This window comes from Arachis hypogaea, chromosome 17, assembly GCF_003086295.3.
Source record: "Arachis hypogaea cultivar Tifrunner chromosome 17, arahy.Tifrunner.gnm2.J5K5, whole genome shotgun sequence".
Lineage (NCBI taxonomy): Eukaryota > Viridiplantae > Streptophyta > Magnoliopsida > Fabales > Fabaceae > Arachis > Arachis hypogaea.
Window position 1 is genome coordinate 25,848,278 of NC_092052.1, and position 7,338 is coordinate 25,855,615.

Sequence of the window (7,338 nt, forward strand, 5' to 3'; positions counted from 1 at the left end):
ATTCTTCAAGGCGATCGACAGCACGATCGCTGGGGCTGGGCACGAGGGAAGTCAGCAGCCACCCCGCCTTGATCTCATGGCGCGCCGCGGTGGATCTACTCATGCCCACTATGCTGAGCACGGGCCAGGAGGGATCGGCGCAATGAGGCCCAGGCTCGGAGGAAGGATTCCCCGTAACAGGTCAGAAGGTTGGAGCTATTTGTTGGACACATGGCGATGAGGAGCAACACCCGAGAGACGCCAGTGATAGGGGCGGCTTGCATGTGGCTGTTACAGCAAGAGGATCGAAGGAAGCTGGCAGCGGCACTCAGAGGAGGCATGGGAGACCTGAGGGGTATGCGGTAATCGAGGAACAGATCGAACCGGACATAGACGGAGGTTAGATTGTTGTCCGGAGTGACAACAAATTGGAGATCGGGCATGAGGAGGACGAAAGGGAAGGGAATGCTTGTGGGAATGAACTAGTAGAGATAGCGGCAGAAGATGGTGATACCCAGTGTTCGGATTTGGAAGCGCAGATGCTGGAGAACCGAAGAACTTGGGAATTGGCAAAGGAGTCTGGCACCATGTTATACAATGAGGATGATGACATTATGGCCATACTCCAAGCGCAAAATGAAGAAATAGATTGCAAAAGGAAAATAGCAAGGAAGAAGGAGAAACTCAGACGATGCAGACCAAAGCATAAAAAACAAGTGTGTCAAAAACTTTTTAAATGGTCTTTAGTTCTTGGAATGTTAGGGGGCTAAGGGGTGATGGAAAGTTTAGTATGGTGAAGAACCTTAAGAATAAACATAGATTGAATTTGTTGGGTTTGATTGAGACTAAAAAGGAGACAGTGACGAGATATGATGTGGCCAGACTATGGGGACAGGATGGAGCGGGATGGGAATATGTAGGCTCTGAAGGTGCATCAGGTAGACTTTTATTAATATGGGATGAATCAGTATTTAAATTGAATACCTGCCATAAGGGAGATAGATGGTTGTGTGTGGAAGGGATCCTGATAAAAAGTAACTTCAACTGTGCTTTTTTTCTAGTCTATGGTGCACATGAAAGGGGTGCAAAGTTGCAAGTGTGGGAAGAGTTGAGTTATATAGCGGGGTTATGCCAAGTGCCTAATTGTTATATTGGAGATTTCAATGAAATAGTACAGGTGGAGGAACGACAAGGTGCTGGGGCCTTACCTCGGTCTGCAGAAGATTTTAAGGCTTGGATCCAAGATATGGAGTTAGTGGACTTGCCGCTCACTGATCGTATGTTCACATGGTTTAGGGGGCGCTCTTGTAGTGGCATTAATAGAGCTATGTTTAGCCTAGAGTGGCTGGAGGAGTTTCCGGAGACTCGGGTACGGGGTGGACCAAGGGGGCTGTCAGATCATTGCCCTATTATCGTAGAAGACAACAAAATGCGGGGAGGACCTAGGCCGTTCAGAAGTTTAGATTTCTGGTTTACGCATGAAGGCTTCCTTAGAATGGTGAAGGAGGTGTGGAGAGGCTTGGGGGAGATTTAGTTCACAGATAAATTGAAGGCGTTGTCGATTCTGCTAGGAAGGTGGCATAAGGCCAATTTTAGTGATATGGATAAGAAGATTACGACCTTTGAGGAAGAAATTAAGAAGATTGATGACTTGGTAAGCAATGGATTGTATGATGGAACTATGGAGGCTAGGCGAAAGGCGCTAGTAAGTTGCTGTGAGAAGTAGTATGTGAGAAAAGAGATTCATTGGAAGCAGATGTCCCGATTAAGACAAGCCAAGGAGATGGACAAAAATACAAGATACTTTCATCACATAGCCTCAGCAAGAAGGAGGAATAACAGGATAGATACTTTGCTAATCAACGGCAGACAGGTCAGGAATCAGGCAAGGATTAAAATTGCTATTATCGACTTCTATAAGGAATTATATCAGCAGAAACACTCTCCTATGGTGGGCTTCAGGGATGGTCTGGTGGGAAGGATACGCCAGGATGAGGCTGTAAAGTTGGAAATGTTGCCGTCAGCTGAGGAGATAAGAGAGACTGTCTGAGATTGTGACTCCTTTAAGGTGCCAGGCTGTGATGGGTACAACATGAATTTCATTAAGAAGTGTTGGGAGGAGATAGGGCCGGAATTCACGACAGTTGTGATCGGGTTATTTCAGACATCAAGATTACCGGCGGAGTCCAATATCACTTGGGTGGCACTGGCACCGAAGTTTGTGGGGGCAAGGGAGATTAAAGACCTGCGACCTATTAGTATGGTTGGGTGTGTGTACAAGGTTATTTCCAAAGTACTGGTGAGGAGGATGAGACAAGTAATGCTAGAGCTAGTAGGGGAGACTCAGAGCGCATTTGTGAAAGGCAGGAAAATACACGATGGGACACTCATTGCATGTGAAACTGTGGACTGGCTCAAGCGAAGGAAGGATGATGCAGCAATAATAAAGTTAGACTTCCAAAAAGCATATGATAGGGTCAAGTGGAGTTTTGTGGACTTAGTACTGCAGAAGATGGGATTTGGGATGAGATGGAGATCGTGGGTTATGGAGTGTGTAACGACAGCTTCTATGTCGGTCCTGATAAATGGTTCGCCGTCCAAACCCTTAAAAATGGAAAGAGACTTGAGACAAAGTGACCCACTCTCTCCGTTCCTGTTCGTACTGGTTGTAGATGTGCTATATCGGATTATTGGAGAGGCGGTCAGGAATGGCCGTATATCACCATTGTTGGTTGGGCGAGATAGCATAGAGCTATCGCATCTCCAGTTTGCGAATGATACAATTCTGTTTAGCCCACCGGAGGAGGAGACTATCAAGAACTACAAGCGACTCTTGAGGTGCTTTGAGCTGATGTCAGGGTTGAGCATTAATTTTGACAAGTCGAGCTTGATTCTAGTAAACTATGACCAGCAGTGGGTCCAGAGTATGTGCCGTTTGTTAGGCTGCAAGGGAGGTTCCCTTCTAGTCAAATACTTGGGAATTCATTTAGGAGCAAATCCGAGGCTGGTGAAAACTTGGAAGCCCATCATAGATAAAGTGGAGGAAAAGCTAAGCCTATGGAAAGTGAAAGTGCTGAGTAAAGCTGGGAAGTTGGTGCTGATCAAGTCAGTGTTAAATAGCCTACCAGTATATTATCTGAGTTTGTTCAAGATGCTGAAAGCGGTTGCTGAAAAATTGATCTCTCTACAGAGAAGGTTCCTTTGGAGGAAGGAGGATGGAAATAATGGGATGGCACTCGTTAAATGGGAAGTGGTGCATGCTCCCAAGAGATTGGGAGTTGGAGATGCTATGATCCGCAACACGGCTATGTTATTTAAGTGGTGGTGGCGGTTTGCCAAGGAAGACTGCCCATTGTGAAAAAAAGTCGTGTGCTCTTGTAACAACCTAAATCCTAATGAGCTACTGTCAACTCAAGTACTACCTACTAGAAGAGGCCCCTGGAAGGATATATGCCAATTACAAATAACAAATCAACACTTAAGGGAGAAGATGATCACAGGTTTGTCCATGGAGGTTGATGATGGACGGCGTACTCATTTTTGGGAGGATGTATGGTTACACTGTGGATCTTTGAAGGATTGATTCCCCAGACTATTCTCTGTTTCAAACCAATGTGGATCTGTTATAGGGGATTGTGGGTTTTGGGATGGGCTAGAGTGGATTTGAAATTTCATTGGAGAAGAGAGCTCTTTCAATGGGAGTTAGAACTTCTGAGTGAATTACACGAAGTGTTGAGACCTGTGAATCTAATACAAAACAGAGAGGATAGTGTTGTATGGAAACTAGACAGAAAAGGAGTTTTTTCAACTAACTCATTTGTGCAGGTTTGGCAAGAAGAATTGATCCCAGAGGAGGTTACCAGTTACAGCTTCACGAAGACTATCTGGAAAGGTTTAGTACTACCTAGAGTGGAACTGTTTACTTGGTTTGTCCTAATAGGAAGAGTGAGTACAAAAGATAGGCTTAGCAGGTTTGGAATTATCAGACAAGAAGATAGTATTTGTGTTTTCTGTCATACTGAGGTGGAGCAAGCCCACCATTTGTTTCTAAGTTGTGGATTTGCCTGGCAGGTTTGGAGTGCTTGGATATCGACGTTATGCCGACAGTGGGCTTTTCCAGGTTCGATGCGAGAATATTTCTTAAGCTGGACAAAGGAACCAAGGAGGAAGGAGGATCGAGAGCAACGACTGAGATGCTTCTGTGAAATCGTCTGGAACATCTGGTTGGAAAGAAATAGAAGAGTATTCCGGAATGTAAGCAGAGGTGTGGAAGAGATCTTCAACATGACGGTGATGAGCGCCAACGAATGAAAAGGTGTAGATCCCTTTGGTTGTTGATGGCTATGCCGTAGATGATAGGGGACTCCTTTTTGTGCTGTTGTGTCACTTTTTACTAGGCTTTTTGGTACTGATGTGTCTGTTAGTTTGTTGCTCCACTGTATTGTGTTGAACTCTTGTGTTCAAAAAAAAAAATTAATCCAACACTACTGATGTTCATTATAAACCTTACGTTTCAGTTGTTGAATCCTAAAGTTTACATGAGGAAGTTAACCACCGTAAATATTAGCCACATGGCGACTAGGGCTGGTAATGGGTAGGGTAGGGTAGAGTTTGGACCATACCCTAACCCTACCCGCGGGTTGAAAATTTTATTAAAACTCTATCCTACCCTACCCGCGGGTTGAGAATCTCTCAACCCTAACCCTACCCGCACTCTAAAATTCTAAACCCTACCCTACCCTACCCTACCCGCAGGAATATCAAATTTTTTCAAAGTAAATATAAAATTCAATCATTTCGAATTTTATATATATTAATAACATAAAAAATAAAAAATTAATGCTCTAAATTACTAAATTAACTAACTAGTTTTAGTGGTTGTTCACTTATTGTAAGTCATTACATAAGGCAGGTTGTAGGTTCAATTCTCACTTCCTTCACTATATACCTAATTTTTATAACTTATGTATTATATATAAGGTGCGGGTAGGGTACACCCTAAACCCGTACCGTACCGTACCCGCACACATACCCGGATCGTACCCTATCCTACCCGCAGCGGGTTAAGTACCCGTAGGTAGGGTATGAATTGCCAACCCTAATGGCGACTCTTTTATTTCTTTACAGGCTGGATATTACCAAATGCGGGTCTTTTATTTCTTTACAGGCTGGGTATTACCAAATGCGGGTGGCTCCTCCAGATTGTCACAAGACCCGGTTTGCACTCACCAAAGTCTCTAAGAATGGCTCGTCATGCCATTTGATTTAACAAATGCTCCGGCCACTTTTCAATCATTGATGAACTCTATTTTCACTCACATATTTTTAATAAATGTAGTTTATGTCTAATATTGTGAAGCAAAATTTTTAAGTTCATTTCTTGATTTATCAAAGTTGCTATATATCTAAGTATTTTTTCATCTAAGTTCATCCAAGTAGGTCCAATATCAACAAAAATCACTCTCATAAAAAGAGCATGATTACACGCCCATCTTCTTCTTCTTTTTCCCCTTCTTCCTCCTCCTCCTCCTCCTTCTTTTTCACGTTCCTTCCTCATTCTTTTGTTGTTGTTGCTGCTGTATTTTTTTTCTTTCTTTTCCTCCTTCTTTCCCTGGTGAAGAAGTAGTAGAAAGTGAGGGAGAAGAGTTTTTTTGAATTGTGTAGAACAGAAATGAACTGAAATTATATTCATAATGAATCAAAATTATATTTAGAATGAACCAAAATTATATTTAGAATAAACCTAAAATTAAATTCATAATGTAAACTAGTTTCAAAACAAGCACAGACTAAATGCACCTTATTTAAATCCAGAATGAATCGAAATTACTTAATGATTGCGACACATAAACTTAATTCGAAAATAAACACACAAACAAAATTGAATCATGAACAAAAACACATCAAAATCCATCAAGTGATTTTGCAACATTATATGTTTTTTCTTCTTTATTTGATTAGATGTACAAAAAAGAAGAACATGATGAGAAGTTTTAAAGAATTTTTTCTTCTTATTTCTTCTTTTTTGTTTGATTTTTCTTCTATTTTTTTGGTTTTATTCCTTTCAAAATAGTGAAATAAGAAGAATTATAACAAAATAATTCACTCAAAAATGAACCAAAATTATATTTAGAAATAAACCAAAAATTACATTCAGAATGTAAACTCGTTTCAAAACAAGCACATACCAAGTGCACCTTATTTAAATCTAAGATAAATCGAAATTATTGAATGATTGTGACATACAAACTCAATTTGAAAACAAGCACACAAACGAAAATTGAATCATGAACAAAAAATGAGAAAAGAATAAGAAAGAGGAGGAGGAGGAGGAGGTGGTAGTGGTGGTGGTGGTGGTAACGGCAGTAACGAAAGTAAAAAAATAATAAAAAGGGAGGAGGAGGAGGGGGAGGAAGAGGAAGAGATATGCGTAAATTTGAAATAAGAAGAAGAAAAAGAAGAAGAAGCAGCAGGGTGCGGGAAGAGAAGAAAAATGGAACAAAGAAGCGTGTGACTCTAAATTATTCGGATAAATTTAAGAGTAATTCTCCACATCCAAGTAATTTTATATCCAATTGCTTTGAGTTACGCGTTCCTTTTTTCCATTTTCTTCCCCCCTTGTGCTTCTTCTTCTTCACTCTGGATACTACGTCTTTTTCTTCTTCTCCTCCATTTTTTTATTATTTTTTAATTTCATTACCATTGTCACCAACACTATCTATTCCTCTTCTTCTACCACCACCACTACCACCACCACCACCATTGTCGTCGTCGTCATTATCTTCTTCTAATACGTATCATTGTTATTGTTATCATCGAATTCGAATTTATATAATGGACACTTTTCGGTTCATTTGGTATTATACAATGGTTTTGTTTTGAGCTAATTTTTTGTTCATTCAAGATATAAGTGTTTCAGTTATAATGGACAATTTTTGGTTCATTTGGTATTATACAATGGTTTCGTTTTGATAATATTTTCGGTTCATTCAGGACGCAGATATTTCTGAAATCGAATTTATATAATGGACCATTTTCGGTTCATTTAGTATTATACAATGGTTTTATTTTGATAATATTTTCGGTTCATTCAATCACCACAGAGAATCAGAATCAATAAAGATATTACCAAAATGTTGGTGTTGTTGGTGATGACGATAATGATGATGGAGGAGGAAGAAGAAAAGGAAGGAGGAGGAAGAAGAAATTCAAATAAAAAAGAAACAGAAGGAGGAGGAGGAGATGGATATGGTGGTATAGTGGTGATGACGATGACGATAATGAAAAAAAGACGAAGAAAAAGAAGAAAAAACAACAGGAGGAGGAGGAGGAGGAGGAAGAAGACAAAAGTGTAATTTG